This window comes from Ambystoma mexicanum, chromosome 9, assembly GCF_040938575.1.
Source record: "Ambystoma mexicanum isolate Mex_15411 chromosome 9, UKY_AmexF1_1, whole genome shotgun sequence".
Lineage (NCBI taxonomy): Eukaryota > Metazoa > Chordata > Amphibia > Caudata > Ambystomatidae > Ambystoma > Ambystoma mexicanum.
Genome location: NC_090931.1, coordinates 407,913,595 through 407,936,712, shown reverse-complemented (window position 1 = coordinate 407,936,712; position 23,118 = coordinate 407,913,595).

Genomic DNA, 23,118 nt, shown 5'->3' with positions numbered 1-23,118 from the left:
ACGTGGATATGATAATAGTATTTTTTCTATGTCTATGTCATGCATAAATTTTTACATTTTTTCCTTTTAGTATTTATGGTTTAGCCCACACAGCCTCCTTAATTTCTTTTTTTGCATTATTGATGTCCCTAATGGCAGTTTGCTGCCTCTTGAATTGCATGCCGCATTGCGCGGGGTTTCCCAGCGAGTTGCGGTCACGTGTCTATTTTATTCACCGTTTCCATACCAACGGTTTCAGTCAGCGATGCACAACTGCTCGCTGCGTTCACCGCCGACACCAATCTGTGAACCCAGGTAGCCAAACTTCTTGTGGCTTGATCTACTTCCTTTACTTATCTCCCTTAACCGCACCCACTAAAGTAGGTTTCGTTTTACAGAGCGTATACTGGATACTCTCCAGTACCCGATCGTTTTCCTTGTGGAAAAATACGTCAGATATTGCTCTTTACTTTTTCAGCGCGCCTGACTCCATTTTTTAAGCAAGGTATATTCCTTTCCTTTCGAGCACATGATAATAATTGAATAGTTGCCACCATGATTTTTGTACTGATCTCTATTTTTTCTATTGTTTTTTACATATTACTCCTTGACTTGAATTCTCCCATTGGGGTATGTAACCATTATTTGTTTATGTGCTTTACGATTACCATTACATTTCGTTGTGTATCTCTTGTTTTATATTGTTTTGCATACATTTATATATGTTTTTGTTAATGTTACTGTTTTCTAATAACACAGACTTGCCCTGATGAAGGAGTTTACACTCCGAAATGCATTGGCATTTTAAGTCGACTCTTATAATGAAATATGTCAGCTGCGCCCTCACTAAGTTTTGATTAGTGATTTTTCTTTTGATTCTTTTCATAAAGAAATATATACATTACAAAAGCAAAGTCTTGGAACTTATTTCTTATGAACAATACTAACACCATTTAGAACTGTTTTTTCAAACAGAATTACCCAGATTGGGTACAAACGGAGAGCGGTTGTGTGACTAGGTTTCTTATCTAGTCTATTGTCTCATTTGTTTTCGGGTCAGGGTGACTCCAGACCCATCACAGCCTGCTCCTGGAAGTGTTTTGATTCTTCGGACGAAGGACGCTAAATAGCATTTATCTTGTGGTGCCCACTTATTTTTCTCTTTTTCTTGCCTTTCCATTTTTGAGTCACACATAAGTGGAGGCACACATTGCTTAAAATCATCGATTTTACATTTGATTGTTACGAAACATGTCCTTTGAAGACATTGAAGGACTCTCGTCTAAATGCGCAGAAACCCTAGGGTTTTCCACTGAGGAGGCAGCTGCTATTCTCGAATTGATCAGCGAAACTACGATCGGCTCACATACCACTGCAACCAAAGATCCGGCCAAACGGATCAAACAGCTTGAATATCTAATACGTAAGGAAATCAACCACAAGCTCCATGCCATTACACTGGGTCGTTACTACAAAAACCAACGCATCCCTAGAGGATTACGTATTCAACTTTGACCGACCCTTTGCAAGGAAAGCAAAGAGTTTGTACGCAAATGGGAAGCTATTTTGAACAAATGCTCTTTGGATCTCATTCTATTAACCATTCAAGAGTTGTCTAAAAACTTGATTTCCCTCAACACAGAAATTCAAGAGATTGAGAAGGAACTTGTTGGTTCATTGGGTAAGGAGGATTATGATATAATTCTAACGGACATCAATTCGAAGCTTGAAACGTACAAGACAGAGTTAGAACAAAAAAAGGTGAAAAAGTTCAAACGCGACACCTATGATTATATCAACGAAGAGGTATACACTTGGATGGATAAATACGGACCAATAGCTCCCAAGAAGCTCCAACGATATCCACCAGACCACACATCTAGCTCTGACTCAGATGCACAAAGGGATTCAGATATACCAACAGAGGAGACGACTAATGTTTCCAATCAATTAACTAATCCTTCCAGCCAAACACCAATGACTCCGTCTTTTTTAGGAGCACGACCAAAAGAACCCGTAGAGGGAGGAGGAAACCCCAGAACCAGGCCTCAAACGAGACTCCAACTGAGGAAAACTTAGTTATCAATATATCTCGTAGTGTATTAAACAAAACTGAAGTAAACACGCTACAGAAAGGTCTTAGTTTTGTGCCTACATACAGCACGACCCTGTTTGATACCAAGATCGAACTTTATAAATTCGTAAGAAAATTGAAACTTAAGGTATTCTTCGAAGAACTTGAAACTCAAGAAAGTATTTCCGATGCCCCTGATTTTCAGGAGTTCAGAGTAAAGAGTGGATTCATACCACCCATATCGGTACCTTCCATTGATATTTTCCAGAAAATGGTCACCAGAGACCTGGAACGCATCAGCTACAAAGTTCCACCCCATAAAAATATGAAACCTCATGAGATGAAAACCATCAGAGATCTCTACTGTGACAAAGATATAACCATTCGTCCAGCAGATAAAGGAGGAGCCTTGGTAATCATGAATACCTCTGATTATGATGCAGAGTGCATCCGACAATTACAGGACCAGACAATCTACTCACCCCTTGAATATGATACTGTTAAGACGGATTTCTGAACTCTGTCCTGGTGGCGCAGAAGTTCAGAAGGCCAACCTAATTACTTGGAACAGGGTAACCTCTGGACAAGCCAGACCAATCAAGGTAGCGATCGCGGCGGTCAAGACTAGGTCTCAAGAGGGGTGAGGGTGACTGAAAGCCCGCAATGAGCACACAAAGCAAGAGCGGTTACAAACTACTCCAAACAGTTGTTATATCAAAAATAGATACACATTTATTTTAAGGCCTTTAAAATAATGACCGTAGCGAGAAAATCACAATATCACAATATTAAACCAACACATACCATATCAACACAATATATATACAAATACACAGTCGCAAGCGTTTAAAGCACGAAATATGTAGTCCACCTGAAAGGAAAGGAAAACAGGCAGTGCGATAACGCTTTAGACTCAGTTCGCCTTCAGAGGCACCTAACTAGATGGAAGTCCGAGCCCTGCGAAGAGTGGAGCCTTGTGCTCAAAGTACCTGCCACGCCGGTGCCAACGGGCAAAAGGGGAAGCTCTTCGGAGGAAGTCAGGCAGTTCGGGTTAGTGCACAGCAGAAGGAGAACAGGTTCCGCAACTCAAGCGCAGCCTCCACAGCGGGCAGAAGCAAAGCGCAAGTACGACCAAAAGGGTGCTGTTTTTACACAGCAGGGAAAAGCAATGGGATACTGCAGGAGGGCGACCAGATCCTAGCTAAACTACTCACCGGTCCCCGAAGCAAGCAGACCCAGGCTTCTCCACGTTAGTTTCAGCAGCTGGCAGGTTCAGAAGAGCAGGGAAAGCCTCGTAGTCGTGTAGAGCAAAAAGACGTCCCAATCGACGAAACCAGCAGTTTGTTGCCGCAGCAGGACAACGGAGCTGCCGTGTGTATTCAAGCCAAATGTACACTCCTCCCTTCAGACTTGGGAACGCCAAGTGTACGAAGCGTGGGAGAGTGACAAGGACTCGAAATACAACACAACCTGGAGGCAGTTACAGAGCAGGACTCCCTTGTAAGCTGGTCAGTCAACTGGATGGCCCAGAGACACTTCCGAAGGCTTACTTGGCAGGAGAGGATGAAGTCGCCGGGAATAGCTGTTCCTGCTATTCCAAAGGTCGAAGCACCAGTACAGGCCTTCTGGTTCGATCCAAGGAGGAAAGGGCTTCACAGGACGACAGCAGTGCAAAAGAGGATTCCTTCAGCGGGTCACCAGCGATTCCTCGGTCCAGCCTCTTGGTTGCAGGATACTTGGCTCCTGTATTCCTTCGTTCGTGAGAACTCAGGAGATCGACATGGTAGTGGTGTTTCCAGCTCCCTCTTATCCACGGTTCCCTTCGCGCCAAAACGGAGGGGAGCCAATGGGAGATCCGCTCATCAACACACATACCATACGTGGACCAATCACGGACCACGGTGGTCCCAGGCATTCACACCACCCTAGACTCTCTGGCACCCAGGATGTGTATTGGGACCAGACATCCCAGCCCACACCCTGGAGGCACACAAACGACATGTAGAAGCCCGCGAAAGCAACCACGTTTCGCGGGAAAGTACATGCCCAAATAAGGAAGGCCCCGGGTCGCCCGACCTGGGGAAGGTGAAGGGAGCAAGACGGTCAGTGGACAGGACAAAGGAGCCTCGTGGTCTGGCCATTTTGGGAGCCAGGCCACCATTTTGGGTTCAGTGCGAAAAACGTGCTCAGAACGCCAAAAGGAGCTAAAAATAAACAAAACGATTGCTGCCACCATTCCAGTCCCTGAATGACTTGCACCGATCAAATACCATCCTAAAAGAGTATCTAGGGCCTGTAGAAGGCTAGAGACCCAAGAGAGCTGTAACTTAGCTTACAGTGCCCTCTTGTGTCATGTTGCACTAAAGCCGCAACATGATAAAAGAAACTACGGGAAACAGCGTTCCCCGGTACTGACTGTCTTAAGGGCATGTCAGTTTCCCCGTAAGAAAAGGAGCGAAAGCCCAGAGGAGTGCGGCAGAAGGCTGCACTTCTCTGGCAAAGTCAAGAACAAGGTGTAAAACAACAGCAAAAAGTTTAGGGGTTGCCACATGGAAGGAAAATTCCCTACAATTATGAAATCTTTCCTAACACTCGCCCATCCCAGACTATGGACAGGGGGAACTAATCCAGCCCTGGATGAGTCTCTTGTTCAGGTCGGTTAAACATTCTGGACAGCCCATCAGCATTGCTATGTTGGACACCTGGCCTATGCTCAATAGTGAAGTCGAAGCCTTGTAGACTCATGGACCACCTAAGCAACTTTGGATTCTCCCCCTTCATGTTCATTAGCCACTTTAACGGCTTATGGTCAGTCTGCACAGTGAAGTGGGTCCCATAGAGGTAGGGCCTCAGCTTCCTTAGGGCCCACACAACAGAGAAACATTCTTTCTCTACCATGGACCATCTGAGCTCTCTGTCCTTAAGCTGGCGACTAATAAAACCGATAGGGTGTTCCTTACCCTTCTCATCTACTTGTGATAGTACAGCTCCTATCCCAGTGTCAGAGGCATCCGTCTGCACGATAAAAGGTCTTTGATAATCCGGGGCCCTAAGGACAGGGGCCTGGCACAAGGAGTCTTTTAAGCCATTGAAGGCCTTCTCACACTCGTCGGTCCAAGTTACCTTCTTGGGTTTCTTCGGAGTTGTGAGGGCAGTCAGAGGAGCAGCTATGGTGCCATAGTCTGCCACAAAATTGCGGTAATACCCCGTGAGTCCTAAGAAGGCTCTCACTTGGGTTTGCGTGGTGGGGGTAGGCCAGTCTTGTACTGCTTGTACTTTACTGGGTAGAGGCTGTATCCTCCCTCCAACTACTTCATGTCCAAGGTAAACCACTGAGCCTTGTCCATTTTGGTGAGGGGCCACTCGGACACCCTCAAAAGAGCTAACTGAAGGACTGCTTGGGAACAGGTCGGGGAGAGGTTCAGACTCCTCTTCCTCAACGTCTGAAGCCAATAGCAGTGCTGCGATTTCGACGCTTGGGACGAAAGCCTTCAGCCTATTCACGTGAAGCACTTTTGGAGCCTGTCCAGGCCTTCCAAGGTCCACTGAATAGTTAACCTCACCCAGGGGCTCCACCACTGGGTAAGGGCCTGACCATTTGTCCTGTAAAGCTCGAGGCCTTATGGGATTCATGATCAGGACTTGCTGACCAAGTGTAAAGTTGATGAGGGAAGCTTTCTGGTCGTACCAATGTTTCACCAGCGCTTGCTTCAATTTATCACTAGCCAAGCCCATCAGAAGTACCATCCATTTTCTGAGCCCTAGCACATAATCAACTACATTGGTAGTAACAGGGGGAGTGGGCATCTCCCATCCCTCCTTGACGATGGCTAAGGGTCCCCGTACGGGATGACCGAACAGAAGTTCGAAGGGGCTGAAGCCAACACCCTCCTGTGGTACCTCTCGGTAGGCAAACAGTAAGCATGAAACAAGAAGATCCCATTTTCTTCTCTGAGGCTCCTCCAGAGCCCCAATCATGCTCTTTAACGTCCTGTTAAAACGCCCCCCCAGACCATTGGTCTGGGGGTGGTATGCAGAAGAGAACCTATAGGGGACCCTACATTCTATCCACATAGCCTGCCTATACTTCGACATAAAGTTGCTGCCATCATCCGGCACAACTTCTTTAGGGAAGCCAACCCTAGTACACATGCCGAGTAAAGCTTCTGCAACTGACTTGGCAGTTACAGTTTTCAATGGGATGGCCTCAGGATACCTGGTTGCATGGTCGACCAGCACCAGGATAAACCTATTGCCCGAGGATGTTTGCGGGTCAAGGGGACCAACGATGTCGATCCCTACCCTTTCAAATGGTACCCCCACAACTGGGAGCGGTACCAACGGAGCTTGGATTGTCGCGCCAACCTTACCAGACAACTGGCAGGAGGCACAACTCCTGCAGTGACTTTCTACTTGCACCCCCATCTTGGGCCAGTAGAAGTGCATGGATAACCTTTGCTTGGTCCTCTTCATACCAAGGTGACCAGCAAGGGGAACTTCATGCGCCAACTGCAGGAGGAAGGGCCTAACAGCAAGGGGAACCACCAACCTCCTATGGTCTCCTTCTGTAGACTCTGTGGGCTCACTATACAGGAGTCCACCTTCCCAATAAATCCTATGCTTCCCAGGAGGTTCACCCTCAAGCTGGGAGCAGGCCTGTCTCCTTAGGCCTTCCAGAGATGGGCACTCACGTTGGCCTTTACTGAATTCGTCCCTATCAGGACCTCCTTCAACTAACAAGTCTTTTAGTTCAGGATGATCGTTGGGGTCGAATACTTCAGGCATCGCCACCTCCTCGTCAGGCCCGGGCGATTGACCAACTTCCTCCACCGCAGTGGTAGGCGAGCTTGGGGGAATATTCTCTTTCCCTCGTTTTGACTTGTAGACTCCTTTCGCCTTGGGTTTCCCCTTCGGCTCGGGCGGCGTATTGGACTTGGCCAATGCTGCCCGTGCTTGAGACCGTGTGTAGGGTCTTTCGGCAGTGTCTCCTACGAGCCCTAAAGCTCTGAGATCATTACCCAACAAGACCTTTCCCGGGACGTTTCTCTGAATGCTCACTGGAATCCTGACTGCTGTACCATTTAAAGTAAGATTTACAGGTATTACTGGAAACATACGGAGGGGGCCGTCAGCCAACTTAGTGGGCATCAGAGTAGCTCTGGCAACTTCCTCTGAGTCTACCAAGGTAGAATCCACTACAGTGCGACTGCACCCACTATCCCTAAGAGCTGGAGTATCCACTCCATTGATCAGCACACTGTCTTTAAAGTAGTGCTTGGTATTATCCGGAATCCTAGCATAAGCCTCTGCGACTTTAGGCTCCCAGGAACCCAGGGACACTAAAACTACCTCAGCCTCTATTCCGCTGGGAAATGAGTCTGAGGAGAAGGATGCTCCTGTAATCTCTTCTTCCTCGTAGGAGGAGAAGGCCAGATTAGCGGAGTGGACCCCCAAAGGTCTAACCTTACAACGGGGATCCCCCTTCACGTGGTCAGTTGCTCCACAAGAAAAACAAGCCCCAGTGGGTCTGTTTACATAGGGAGGCTTATTGTAACCCGAGTTCTGTTTCGGAGGCGGACCTCCACTACCCTGTGAGTTCTCTTGTGTCTTACCCTTGTTTTTCTTTTTGTGGCCCTTATGGGAAGAAGATTTAGCAGATTCCCCACCCTCCATATCTTTGGACTTTTTCCCTTCCTCCTGCTTACCAGGATGAGTTTTGTCCTTATGGGACACTCGATGTGACACCCATAAGTCTGCTGCAATGGCCAGCTTCTTAGGATCTATCTCCTTCGAATCGGCCAAATGCTGCTTAAGCTCCGGGGAAGAAGAAGCAAAAATGTGTTCCAGCATGACAAGATTTATCATGCCTTCGAAGGTAGAAACCTTATAACCTTCGACCCAGCCAGTTAAGTTTTTCAAGGATTCAGCGACATAAGATACCCAAGTACCACCTTCCTTTTTCTTATACTCTCGAAAACGCTTTAAATATTGGGCCGGAGTCTTCCCAAACTTTAAAATGAGAGTTTGCTTTAACATTGCGAAATCAGCTCGCTCAGCCTTCGACATTTCCATAATGGCACTACAGCCAGAATGGGGCAGTCTACTGAGCAACCACGCAATCTTATCAGCATTGTCAACTTCTTGAACCTCGCATGCATACTCAAACGCATTCAGCCAGTCCATAATGTCATTCCTTTCTTCATACACACTGAGCAGATCTTTCGGAAACCGTGGATGAGAGGAAGCCCCAGACCCATGTCCAGGACCCTTGGACCCATTTGCAACCTGAAGCTTGGCCAGTTCCAACTGGTGATCCCTGTCTTTCTGTTTTTCTGCCTGTTCGATTTTTAGTTTGGCTATGCTGAATTCAAGCTCCTGCTGCCTAAACCGCAGCTCTTGCTTCTTGAATTCAAGCATAGCATCCCCATCAACACTGGCAGAGGAAACATTAGACATCTCGTCCTCCCTGTCCTCGTGGTCGCGATGGATCAGTGCAGCGGCAGAACCGTTGGTTCTACCAGTGAGAGCAGCCCCACCACCTTCTACACTGTCCTCAGAAGTTATAGCGTCAAGCTGCAATTCTTGCCACGCCACGATTCTTTGGATCATTTCCAATTTCGTGCCTTGAGAGGAAACACCCCTCTCCGCACACATCTTTTTCAGCGTTTCTGATTTGGAAGCATTTAAAGTTAACAAGGTATTTGTTTCCATACTGTTTGATAGGACTATGACCTTTTTAAAGTTATACTACAACAATTCACTACGTGTACTGTTTGGAATAACCTGAAATGCCTTAGTTCGAGCGCAACACTGGATACCTTCAGTCGTATCCCACCGCTGTACACCAATTTGTTAAGACGGATTTCTGAACTCTGTCCTGGTGGCGCAGAAGTTCAGAAGGCCAACCTAATTACTTGGAACAGGGTAACCTCTGGACAAGCCAGACCAATCAAGGTAGCGATCGCGGCGGTCAAGACTAGGTCTCAAGAGGGATGAGGGTGACTGAAAGCCCGCAATGAGCACACAAAGCAAGAGCGCTTACAAACTACTCCAAACAGTTGTTATATCAAAAATAGATACACATTTATTTTAAGGCCTTTAAAATAATGACCGTAGCGAGAAAATCACAATATCACAATATTAAACCAACACATACCATATCAACACAATATATATACAAATACACAGTCGCAAGCGTTTAAAGCACGAAATATGTAGTCCACCTGAAAGGAAAGGAAAACAGGCAGTGCGATAACGCTTTAGACTCAGTTCGCCTTCAGAGGCACCTAACTAGATGGAAGTCCGAGCCCTGCGAAGAGTGGAGCCTTGTGCTCAAAGTACCTGCCACGCCGGTGCCAACGGGCAAAAGGGGAAGCTCTTCGGAGGAAGTCAGGCAGTTCGGGTTAGTGCACAGCAGAAGGAGAACAGGTTCCGCAACTCAAGCGCAGCCTCCACAGCGGGCAGAAGCAGAGCGCGAGTACGGCCAAAAGGGTGCTGTTTTTACACAGCAGGGAAAAGCAATGGGATACTGCAGGAGGGCGATCAGATCCTAGCTAAACTACTCACCGGTCCCCGAAGCAAGCAGACCCAGGCTTCTCCACGTTAGTTTCAGCAGCTGGCAGGTTCAGAAGAGCAGGGAAAGCCTTGTAGTCGTGTAGAGCAAAAAGACGTCCCAATCGACGAAACCAGCAGTTTGTTGCCGCAGCAGGACAACAGAGCGGCCGTGTGTATTCAAGCCAAATGTACACTCCTCCCTTCAGACTTGGGAACGCCAAGTGTACGAAGCGTGGGAGAGTGACAAGGACTCGGAATGCAACACAACCTGGCGGCATTTACAGAGCAGGACTCCCTTGTGAACTGGTCAGTCAACTGGATGGCCCAGAGACACTTCTGAAGGCTTACTTGGCAGGAGAGGATGAAGTCGCCGGGAATAGCTGTTCCTGCTATTCCAAAGGTCGAAGCACCAGTACAGGCCTTCTGGTTCGATCCAAGGAGGAAAGGGCTTCACAGGACGACAGCAGTGCAAAGGAGGATTCCTTCAGCGGGTCACCAGCGATTCCTCGGTCCAGTCTCTTGGTTGCAGGATACTTGGCTCCTGTATTCCTTCGTTCGTGAGAACTCAGGAGATCGACATGGTAGTGGTGTTTCCAGCTCCCTCTTATCCACGGTTCCCTTCGCGCCAAAACGGAGGGGAGCCAATGGGAGATCCGCTCATCAACACACATACCATACGTGGACCAATCACGGACCACGGTGGTCCCAGGCATTCACACCACCCTAGACTCTCTGGCACCCAGGATGTGTATTGGGACCAGACATCCCAGCCCACACCCTGGAGGCACACAAACGACATGTAGAAGCCCGCGAAAGCAACCACGTTTCGCGGGAAAGTACATGCATAAATAAGGAAGGCCCCGGGTCGCCCGACCTGGGGAAGGTGAAGGGAGCAAGACGGTCAGTGGACAGGACAAAGGAGCCTCGTGGTCTGGCCATTTTGGGAGCCAGGCCACCATTTTGGGTTCAGTGCGAAAAACGTGCTCAGAACGCCAAAAGGAGCTCAAAATAAACAAAATGATCGCTGCCACCATTCCAGTCCCTGAATGACTTGCACCGATCAAATACCATCCTAAAAGAGTATCTAGGGCCTGTAGAAGGCTAGAGACCCAAGAGAGCTGTAACTTAGCTTACAGTGCCCTCTTGTGTCATGTTGCACTAAAGCCGCAACATGATAAAAGAAACTACGGGAAACAGCGTTCCCCGGTACTGACTGTCTTAAGGGCATGTCAGTTTCCCCGTAAGAAAAGGAGCGAAAGCCCAGAGGAGTGCGGCAGAAGGCTGCACTTCTCTGGCAAAGTCAAGAACAAGGTGTAAAACAACAGCAAAAAGTTTAGGGGTTGTCACATGGAAGGAAAATTCCCTACAATTATGAAATCTTTCCTAACAGATACTACAGTATCAATCAAACAGAATTTGGAGGTTTTACTTGACAGGGCAATGGAACTTGATTGGATAAACGAACATACTCGCAAATTTCTTAATAACAAGCATCCCAGGATTCCTAATTTTTACACTTTACCAAAGATTCACAAAGATCAGGCTAAACCACCAGGGAGACCGATAGTTGCTGGTATGGATAGTATTAACCAACCATTGGGAGTGTACATCGATTTTTTTCTTCAGCCACTCATACAAAAAACCTCCACCTATATCAGGGACACAACTCACTTCTTGCAAAAACTCAATAACTCTATTTTCCAATACGAACACTTGATGTTCACCATCGATGTTAAGAGCTTATATACATCCATACCGCACGATCTAGGTATTGAATCTGTTGAATGGCTTTTATTAGGAACACCTGAGGTCCGTGCTCAGAAAGAATTCATCATTGTTCTACTTCAATTCATCGCAGAGAATTCATATTTTCAATATCAGAATAAGTTCTTTCTTCAAACATCTGGTACATCGATGGGCGCCACAATGGCACCATCTTATGCAAACTGCTTCATGTATAAATTTGAAACAGAACACGTATTGAAGAGTCAAGAATGGAACAGTAATATTCACTTATGGTTACGGTTCATTGATGATATTTTTGGAATATGGACAGGTTCCGAATCCGCATTCAACAATTTCTTCAAATACCTCAACAACATTGATCCGCGAATCCAGTTCACGAGTGAGATATCTAAAGATAGGATTACTTTCCTTGATGTTGCAATAGAAAAGAAAAATAGCGGCTACAGTACCACTCTATTCCGCAAAACTACCGAACGTAACAATTTGTTACATCGTCTCAGTTTCCATCAGCCAAGTCTCTTGAGAAATCTCCCATAGAGTCAACTCCTGAGAGTGAAAAAGATTGTGAGTGACCCAGAAGAATGTCTAGCCCGACAAATCGAAATGAAGGACAAATTCCTGGCACGTGGTTACAAGCAAGCAGAAGTAGATTTAGCGTCTGAGAAAGTGAATGCTTTAAATCGTGAGACCTTTTTGACCAATGTCACTAAATCCAAACGGGAACTCAATACACCGGTCTATGTCTCAAAATATTCCATCCAAAGTAATTAAATCAAGAATTCCATTAAGAAACATTGGGGTATTTTTAAGGACGATGTGAGAGTTCAGAAACTATTCGACCAAATACCAGTATTTGCCTATCAGAGAAGTAGGAATCTTCGTGACGAACTGGTCTGTACTAGACCTCCCTTAAAAGAACCTAGCACCCAGCGGACAGGTACATACCCCTGCCTAAATTGTGCTAACTGTAACATGGTGATCAAAGGAAACATTGTGTACCATCCCAGTACAGGCAACAAGATTCCTTTGAAGTGTTTCGGTACTTGTGATAGTGTGAACATAATATATGGAATTAAGTGCCCATGCGGAAAATACTACGTTGGTCAATCCACGAGAGCTGCTAAAGTACGATGGAATGAACATCGCTCGTGCATCCGGAATTCGAATCTAAATTCAGCAGTGGCCAGACACTGGAATTAGAAACGACATAGTTTGACACAAATCAGGTTCTTGATTTTGGAAGTACTGACCAAGGTTAATCCTCATGAGGATTTGAGTCTTCCTCTTAACCAAAGAGAAACATTTTGGATCGATAAACTTGGGAGTCTGTATCCCAATGGTCTTAACGATGAGATTAACTATCATTGCTATATTTAATGTTTCAACTTGCAGTATATTTGTTACCATTGGCATGCACAGGTTACCTTGTCGATGTATCTTTTCACTCTCTTGATAAGGTATAACATGGTTTATCACATCGAGTTTACTTTTCCTGGTTACATAACTGTGTCCCAGTGTGACACTTCCCGTATCACCGTTAACATGGTTCATCACATTAAGTCTGCTTTTCCTGGTCACATGACTTTGTCCCAGGATGGTACTTTTCGTACCATCGTTTACAGTCCTGCTACATGTTTGCCCACGTTGCCTTGAGTGCTTGTTATATATGTGTACAAGCGTAGACACGCATGGTTATTATTAGCATTCCACCTATATTTCACTAATGAGATACATTATGGTTTACCACAACCGGTCTGCTATTCCTGGTCACTCGACTGGGACCCAAGGTGGGGCCACCCGGCACCACCACTTGCAGACCGTTCTATACATTTTTTATGCTTTTCTTAATGTTCATCATGTTATTATATACATTTATCAGTTTAGACATCTTAGGTATTTTTTAGTGTTCGCAAAAACATTTTTAAAATAACTTTGATTCTCCTTTTATTTATGAGTTACAGTTTTGTGCAACACTTTGTTAATATGATGATTTAAGATTACTTTTCTCATTTACAGGCTATGTTTGGTTTACAATGTGGCTTTCACGTGGATATGATAATAGTATTTTTTCTATGTCTATGTCATGCATTAATTTTTACATTTTTTCCTTTTAGTATTTATGGTTTAGCCCATACAGCCTCCTTAATTTCTTTTTTTGCATTATTGATGTCCCTAATGGCAGTTTGCTGCCTCTTGAATTGCATGCCGCATTGCGCGGGGTTTCCCAGCGAGTTGCGGTCACGTGTCTATTTTATTCACCGTTTCCATACCAACGGTTTCAGTCAGCGATGCACAACTGCTCGCTGCGTTCACCGCCGACACCAATCTGTGAACCCAGGTAACCAAACTTCTTGTGGCTTGATCTACTTCCTTTACTTATCTCCCTTAACCGCACCCACTAAAGTAGGTTTCGTTTTACAGAGCGTATACTGGATACTCTCCAGTACCCGATCGTTTTCCTTGTGGAAAAATACGTCAGATATTGCTCTTTACTTTTTCAGCGCGCCTGACTCCATTTTTTAAGCAAGGTATATTCCTTTCCTTTCGAGCACATGATAATAATTGAATAGTTGCCACCATGATTTTTGTACTGATCTCTATTTTTTCTATTGTTTTTTACATACTACTCCTTGACTTGAATTCTCCCATTGGGGTATGTAACCATTATTTGTTTATGTGCTTTACGATTACCATTACATTTCGTTGTGTATCTCTTGTTTTATATTGTTTTGCATACATTTATATATGTTTTTGTTAATGTTACTGTTTTCTAATAACACAGACTTGCCCTGATGAAGGAGTTTACACTCCGAAATGCATTGGCATTTTAAGTTGACTCTTATAATGAAATATGTCAGCTGCGCCCTCACTAAGTTTTGATTAGTGATTTTTCTTTTGATTCTTTTCATAAAGAAATATATACATTACAAAAGCAAAGTCTTGGAATTTATTTCTTATGAACAATACTAACACCATTTAGAACTGTTTTTTCAAACAGAATTACCCAGATTGGGTACAAACGGAGAGCGGTTGTGTGACTAGGTTTCTTATCTAGTCTATTGCCTCATCTCCCTAGCTTCTTCCCAGATATTATACAAGAAAACTCTGGTTACGTCCTACCAAAGGATCCTAACCAATAAAATTCTATCATGGCCTAACCACCCTCCGCACACAATGGCTTGGCTTATACAGTTGCAACTGTAACCAAACTGATTTCCTGCTTATTCAAGTCTTTGCTTCCAGCAAATACTGTGGACAGAGCGCAGATAGAAGCAAAGAAAAAAAAATCTGAATGTAGTCTGAAATGAGTTTCAGCCTGCCTAATTTTGCAGTGTAGAACACATTATATTATTAATGAGTTAGTGTGTTAGTTTTTTGTTAATGAGGTTAGTTCATTAATCCTCAAATGTGTGTCCTGCAACAGAGGAATTTCAGGTAAAAAGAAAAAAAATTGTGTGCATTTTGAATATGAAAAATAAAATGCGCTTTTAAATGAGAAAATGGTTTGTTTTTAACCTGTGTAGCCTGTCTTCATTTACATCTCCATATGTTGCACTGGCAACACATAGCTTGAAGCAATTGCATTAAACCCATGCAGTGGCACTGCATAAAAAAAATGCTCAATAACATGTCTTGCTGTACCACATTATATCAATGCATCAAACCCATGCAGTGGCGCTGCACTTCAAAAAACATGCTATACATTGATCCTGTGCAGTGGTGCTGCGCTCTGTGCTCCCAAAACACGCTAAACAATCCTACAGGTGTCATTGAATAACGTACCTCGCACATAGAGCTCTGAAAACCGTAGATGCATTGAGAACCACTCTTGAGGGAGGTGCGGTACCTCCTCTCCACACCTCACACTGTTAAAAAAAGATTGAAGAAGAGTCATGTATCAAAGCCTAGGACAATAATGTGTTATTTTCAGCTCTGGGCTATGGGGACATCTGGTGGTTGCTTGTCACATCATTTCAAGATAAATGCACACGGTGACAGATGGCCTCAGCTTACACCCACACAATAGGTTTCTTCTAACGTAGTAGTAGCTGACTGATAGATACATTTGTAAACAGGTCATTTTGTTGATCTCACTACACAGTCAAGGGTGCTCCTGCTTTCTCCTGAGACCGCATTGGGTTCCCCCCTCACTATTCTTCACAAGAGGTAGGATTGCTCTCTTGCAAAGTGGAGAGTGCCTTAAAAATGGAAACAATAGTAAGCGAAATATGTTATTTATTGCACTCTTCTCACGCAGCGACATCTGCGCTGAATTGTGTTGCCCATCCATCTCACTGGGGTGGCATGCATGCGGGCAAAAGGGTAAACTATTGAAATTGCCCTTTTTGCCTGCTGGTCAGTGTTGCAATCTAAAGATGGCTGCCATTTTGTCCTGCATCCGAGTAGGAAGCCTGAGTCCTCCTCCACCACTTGCCCTGCATGCCAATTGGCTTGGAGTTTCACTTATTGGCCTATTGGCGACCGGCCAGCTTTCGCCGGACCCCTCACCAAAGGCCCACTTCCTAAGGCCCTGTCTTCTCGCTGTCCACTGTCTGGCTACGTCTGGCGGTCCACTCCTAGTTTCCTCAAGTGCACATGGAGGCTTAGGTGAACACCACACTTTCCGGACACACTGCATAAATGGACATCTGTCATTTGCCTGAAGGTCAGTTCCCTCAACTATCTGCATCATTCCTTATCCCCCCCACCTGGGACTGACTCACCTCTCACTCCACCTCATCTGGACTCCCACTAACTTAGCTGTGCCTAGTTTCTGCATGTGTTTCACCTTGTCCTGCCATAAATTCGAATTTAGCTGTTCCCGGTTGTTGCATGCGTTTCACCTTGTCCTGCCATAAATTTATATTTAGCTGTGCCCAGTTGCTGCATGTGTTTCACCCTGTACTGCCATACATTCGAATTTAGCTGCACCCAGTTGCTGCATGCGTTTCACCTTGTCCTGCCATAACATCGAATTTAGCTTTGTCATCTGCAGCTTGTACTTTCTGCCCACAGTTTCTCCTCCTCCCCTCCCCTTCCTATCTTACCCTCCCTGCTAGAAATCTCTTCTTCCTATTCTATCCTCATTGTATTGTTGATGTACTGTCCCCCATTATTTCAACCTCCCCTCCCTGCCCCACCCCATCCTCATCTCCTCTCCACTCTACCTGCCCATTTCCTTACACATTAAAATCGTTTGAACTACTCTGAGCATAGTAATATCCAGTAGCCTACCTTCCCTACACTCCTCTTCCCCTCCCCTCTCAACCACCCACCTCTATCCACTGTTTTTATGCTGCAGAGCTATAGAACTATATTATCTGCTTAAACTAAGTATTGTATAGTAGCTTGTCTGTTCTTCCCTGCCCCCCAACCCACATTCACCCTATTTGTGTAACACACTTGGAAAAGCTGCGGACTGTCGTCAGACATTAAGAGCTATCTTCACTGTTACATTTATTATTAACACTTCTTCCTGCACTTACCCTTCTCTGTACAGGTCTGTTTGATATGATATGATATGATATGATATGATATGATATGATATGATATAATATGATATGATATGGCATGTATAACGCACCTACACAAAAGTGTTTCAGATCACGACGAGACAGTGATTCTACTAGCCCGGGGGACATTCATATCGCGGCAAGTGCAGGAGAGTGTGGAAGGGGAAAAAGTGCAGGGGAAAGGGGAGGTGGCAGTGCAGTACATCGGATAACAGTAAAATAAATAAAGACAACACATAATAAATAAAAGTGCAGCAGGCTGGTGGCAAGTGCAGGGGTAAGTGCAGACATGAGGTGTCAAGTGCTAAAAGGGGCTGTAGGGATACATAAACAGTCCCCGAGTGCAAGGATGGCCAGCGGAGCAGTACAGGTGGGCAACTGGTGGGGAGGGGACCTCGTCCAGGGATCAGAGTGTAGACAGGTAACCAGTGCAGTTTCAGAATCAGCCAAGGGATCATTAGGGGAGAGGAAGAGAGAAAGCAGAAGCAACAAGGAAGGTCTTAAGGTGCTTCTGGAACCAGAGATGGTTCTCCTCAAGTTTTAAAGAGGCATGGAGGCTGTTTCAGAGGGAGGCCGCAGCAGAAGGAAGAGATCTACCACCATTCGCTGCTTGGAGAAGTGACTAACCCTGAGGGAGTTGGAGACGGATGATCGAAGAGCTTGAGAAGGAAGATATTTAGGAAAACACATTTGAAGGAATTGAGGCACTAGAAGGCCTTGTGAACAATGCAGAGGGATTTGAACTTAATTATCACTGCCACTGGGAGCCAGTGCAGAGATTTCAGCCCAGGAGAGATATGATCCCTGGGCTTGAGGCCAAGAACAAGTCTTGCATTCCTGTTTTGGATGTGTTGCAGAGTGCGGAGAGTAGAGGCAAGCAGATTTAGAAAGAGGCTGTTGCAGTAGTCAAGCTAGAATGAACCAGAGCTCTGGAGACAGGGAGCTTCTGGGGGAAGGAGAGATATGGATGAATACCTCTGAGGAGGTGAGGCTGGTACTGTGACTTCCTAGAGACATCAGAGATATCAGGAGAGAAGGAAAGTGTGGAGTCGAAGATGACCCTGGGGTTTTTTGCCTCACAGGTGAGAGAAGCAAGAGGGCCAAGAGAGGCCGGCCAGAGAGTGACAGGAATGGAGGGAGCAGGTGTGCCAATGAGAAGAATCTTGGTACTACTGGCATTAAGGAAGAGATCATTGGCAGCACACCACTCCTCCATGGCGGCTAGACAGTTAGAGATGAGAGGAGAAGAGGTAGCAGAAGGAAGCCTGAAAATGAATAGAGGTTCATCCGCATAGTACTGAAAGTTGCGGCAGAGAGTGAAAATGTGGTGGCCGAGAAGTTCCAGATATTGGTTGAACAGCTAGGTATAGAGGTTAGACTGCCGGGGAACACCACATGTGGAGATAGTGATAGAGAAGAGGAAGGACCCAAGTTGGACCTGGGAGAGTCGATCAGAGAGGAAGGAGGTAAGCCAAGCCAGGGCCTGATCAGTGACACCCGGGTTATCACGAAGACGGTTGAGCAGGATGGCATGGTTGACCGTGTCAAAGGCAGAGTAGAGATCAAGTAAGTTGAGGACACAGGAGGTGATGGAATCAAGGTTGGAGAGCAGGTCTTCACAGATGTTCAGGAGAGCAGCTTTCGTGCTTCTGGCAGATCTGAAGCCAGACTGATGGCCATGGAGGCAACCAACAGATTCAGAGTGAATATTAAGCAGGAGTTTGCCTAGAAAAGAAGTGATGGAGATTGGACGATAGATAGCCGGGCACGAAGGGCCACCAGGGGGTTTCTGAAGAAGAGGATGCACAAGGGAGTGCTTCTGAGGGAGGGAAGACTCCAATGGCAAAGGAGTGGTTGCAGAAATCAGCCAGAGCAGGAGCAGGGTGTCAATGTGGTCCTTGATGGTTTTGGAGGAACAGGGGTGAACCTGTTTTCACAAGACTTTCATAGATCAGACATATCTAGAAACCTCATCTCGGGGGAATAGGGTAAAAGCAGAGAAGGAGGGAGGAGAGGTGGTCAAAGAAGGGTAAGAGGAGGAGCAGGGAGTAGAGGGAGGAGGGGAGAGGAGGGAAGAGAGGACAGGATGTAGTGAGTTTTAGTGATGAAATGAGACGCTAGGGCCATGCAGAGGGCCTGGGAGGTGACAGGAGAGGTAGAGCCTGCAGCGGGATTGGCACGCTCCTTGCAGATTTGAAAGAGTTCAGCTGTGTTGTTAGATGCTGCAGAGATGCAGGCTTAGATGTGGGCTCTCTTCTTGGTGCCGACAGAGAGCCGGTATTGCCTTTGGAGCAGGCGGCAGGCCAGTTTGTCAGAGCATGTACCGGAAGCACTCCATTTCCTCTCAGCCACCCTGCACTTGTATTTAAGAGTGATGAGGTCTGAGTCATACCAAGAGTTGCACTTGGCTTTGGGCTACAGGCAGATCCTCATGACATGGGCAAGAACATCAAGAGTATCAGATATAGCAGAGTGGAGCATGGAGAGGGCTGTGTCAGGGTCTGAGTCAGTTAAGGGGTAGAGGGGGGAGAAAGTGGTGGTGAGAGCCTGAATTGACACCGGCTTCATGGGTTAGATAACCGAGAAGGTAGGTGGTAGTGTTGGAGTAGGCTTGGCCTGAGGGGTAGAGAGGGTAAGATAGGAGGAAAGGAGAAAGTGATCACTCCAGGAGAGAGGAGTGGTGAGAGGGATCGAAAGGGGGAGGTCTGAAGAGAGCGGCACATCCAGAACGTGCCCTGCAGCCATAGGGGAGAATAGAGAGTGAGAGAGAGTCTCAGAGGTCAAGAAATAATCCAGTGGCAGGACAGGAAGCATCCAGGTGGATGGTTAAGACTCCAAGAAGGAGGAGTTGAGTGGTGGAGACAAGGAGGGAAGAGGGGAGGTCCACCCACTCATAGAGAAAGGAAGAGATTTGACCAGGTGGCCGATATATGACAGCCACAGTAAGGAAATGGCCAGGAGAGAGAAAAAGAGAGAGAGAGAGAGAGAGAGAGAGAGAGAGAGAGAGAGAGAGAGAGAGCCTGCAGACAAGGCATTCGAAAGAGGAGTAGGCATGCATAGGAATTACAGAGGAAGGAATCCACTCGGGGAAGATCAGGGCTACACCCCCTCCAGAACGGTTGGATCTGGGCGCAGAGAGGATCATGTAGACGTCAGGGAGGAGAGTGTCAAAGCTTATGACAGAGCTGGCCGTGGACCATGTCTCAGTGAAACTGAGGACATCGAGGTCAAGTTCCTCCAGGAGACGGCAGATGTCAGAGGAGTGTTTGACAACTGAGCGAGAGTTTAGAGGGGCATTATGGAGAAGGTTGCCATCCTTGAAAGACTTCCGGGGAGGGGTAGAAATCAGAGGTATGCCCTGCAGAGGTGTAGAAGCAACCCGAGGGGGCACAGAAGAGGAAGGAGGAGAGGGCAAGGTAGCCCGGGAGGAGACAGCAGGGGTAGGCAAGGGAGTCATGGAGGGGAGAGAGGGGACAGCAGGAAAACAAAGGAAATTGATGAGGCACGGGAAGTGTCTATCAAAGAGGAGAAGGTTGGCTTGAGGGCCTTGGACCAAGACGGTACCATTCAAGTAAACATTAATGATGACCATAGAGGAATGGAAGCAGGCAAAGAAGGCCTCCCACCGGGCGCCACCATTAATGGGAGAGGAGGAGAGGGAAGAGAGCACAGAGAACATATGTAGAGTCCATAGGTCCAGCGAGGGAACGACAAAGAGGATGTCAGTGAAAGTTTGCCTGGAGGAGAGACTGGTATAGGTGTCAGCGATAGGGAGGCATGGGTTGGAGACCAGAATGTCCTTTTTAAACTTCTTCCTACAAGATTTAGTGAGGAGAGCGGATAGTCGATAGAGAAGCAGTTAGAAAAGATTGGAGAGAAAGAGAGCACCATTGGGTAGGTAGGGAGAGGGGAGAAGAGGAAGGGAGTGAGAAGGAGTAGCGGAGAACACAAGGGAAGGACACAAGTCAGGGAGCAAGCAGACAAGACAAGATGACAATTGGACAAGGTGACAGGCACTGAGACAGTGGGAGAAAGGTTAGCTAGATGAGTACTGTGCTAGGAGGCAAGCCACAGAACGGCACTACTTTCACAATGCAATTTTAAAAACAGTAGAAAAACACACCTAAGTTTGAAAGTCCTGAAAGTGGGGAAAAGGCCTAGGTTTCACAATGCAATTTTTCAATACTTTCCCAATGCAATTTTAAAAACAAGAGAAAAACACCTACGTTTGAGAGTCCTGAAAGTGGGGAAAAGGCCTAGGATTCACAATGCAATTTTTCAATACTTTCACAGTGCAATTTATGAACTACCAGAGAAAACACACTTAAGGGTGAGAGTTTGCTAAGTGGCAAGGTATTAGGGGTAGCATGAAGGCTCCACTCATAACCCCGGCTGCCCCTACCTTATTTAGTAGTTGTTGGTAGACGGCTGGCAACTGGCTTCCCCTGCTGTCACCTGTAGACACTAGCTGGAGCTACCTCTGAGGGAGCCACCCTTTGCCTAATGGCCCTTAGCCACAGGGGCTGCACGGGCAGAGGGCTGCCCTGAGAGGGCCAGTAATGACCAGAGGGATGGCCAATCAGGCATGGTGGGCGGGCTGGGAGGCGGGAGGGAGGGGAAACACAATGAGGCAATGGGAGTCGGGGGAGGGAGAGGGAGAAAACTGTAGGTCTGGGGGCTCACAGACCGCTACAGTTGGTAAAGTAAAGTTGGAATAAGGCCCAGGAGGGTCTCCAACTCAGGAACACTGACCTGCTGAGCACGAGGCAGAGAAATGCACAGTGTGAGCACGGCTCACTGGGACAATAGGCTGAGCACAGGAGGGATGTCCAATCAGGGATGGTGGGCAGGCTGGGAGGTGGGTGGAGAGGAAACACAACGAGGCAATAGGAGTTGGGGAACGGGGAGGGAGAGGGAGAAAACAGCAGGGCTGGGGGGGTCACAGACCGCTACACTTGCTAAAGTAAAGTTGGAATAAGGCTTTCATTCAGAAAGTCAAGGTCTCTGAATGACTGTTGTTTTCTTGCCACTGGCCCCCTCCCCTTCTTGAGCGCTTTGAAACACTCCTTGATGTATAGGTGCTATACAAATATACAATAAATCAAATACTATATCCTGGTCAATGATTTAATTTTCTGGCCTTGCTCGTGCAGCATTTTGCTCCTGGGTAAACAGACAGAGCACTAATCCCTGAGTCGGTGCTTTTTTAGCCTAACACATCAAAGCCATCTGTATCCAAATACCCATATATTTCATGCACTAGCTTTAGCCTGCATTAGAGATTTCAGTTATGCTGTTGCAAGTACTGCATTAGGTATGGTTTATATATAGGCCCCATTTCGAATCTGGAAAAAGACATTCCCCGAAAGGGTGATCATGACCAAATCACACACCCCTCTGTGCCTCAATGCTTATATCTGGCTTAAATGAGAGCGCCTGGAAACACGGGTGTTAGATGCATCTGAAGGTCATGTGCCATCACTTCCCTTGATGTCACTTGGCGGTGGGGTTAAATTACATCACTACCTGTGATGTCATCAGAGGGCAAGGTCCGTGTGATGTCACTTCCGTTACCCCTGGCATTTTGGTGAAATGACGTTCCTGAACACTTGGCAGATCTTTTAGCTTTCCAAATTCCCGCTCACTGTGGAATGTGTTTTAAACGCTTCCAACTTAACATGGTATTAAGGAATACAGAAAACGAACGATCAACATAAATATATCCACACAGGACGAAAGGCTGAGTTCGTCTTGCTAAGATTCGAACCGGTCGATTGCATTTACATCTCATGAGCGAGCGCATTACTCCCAGGGCTATTTTACCTGGATATTATATGGAACTAACACCTTGAACTGCTGCGTGACGCAAAAAGGACGGTGTTCAAATATGCTCAAATGCATATTAAACTGATAAAGCCGTACATTTCCCATAAGAGGCCTCAAAGGGGCAACTGAATCACTATAGGCAGCACCAACTCCTGCACACATGGCACAACAGTAGCTGCTCTTTGGGGCTTCAAACTCCTTTACAGAACAGATTATTTTGTGCTTCTCAGAAACTGTGCAAGCTGCCTACAGAAAAAAACATGACACACGGTACCTCTGCTTGACTCTGCGAGATGAGTCCAATCATTTAAGTCTGGATTTTTAAATGCATATTTCATTTTTCATCTGCAGAACCTCGACTAGAATAGTCTGCACAGTGGGGTTCGTTTCTAGTTCCCTGCATAGAATCTCTTCGAGTATCTGATC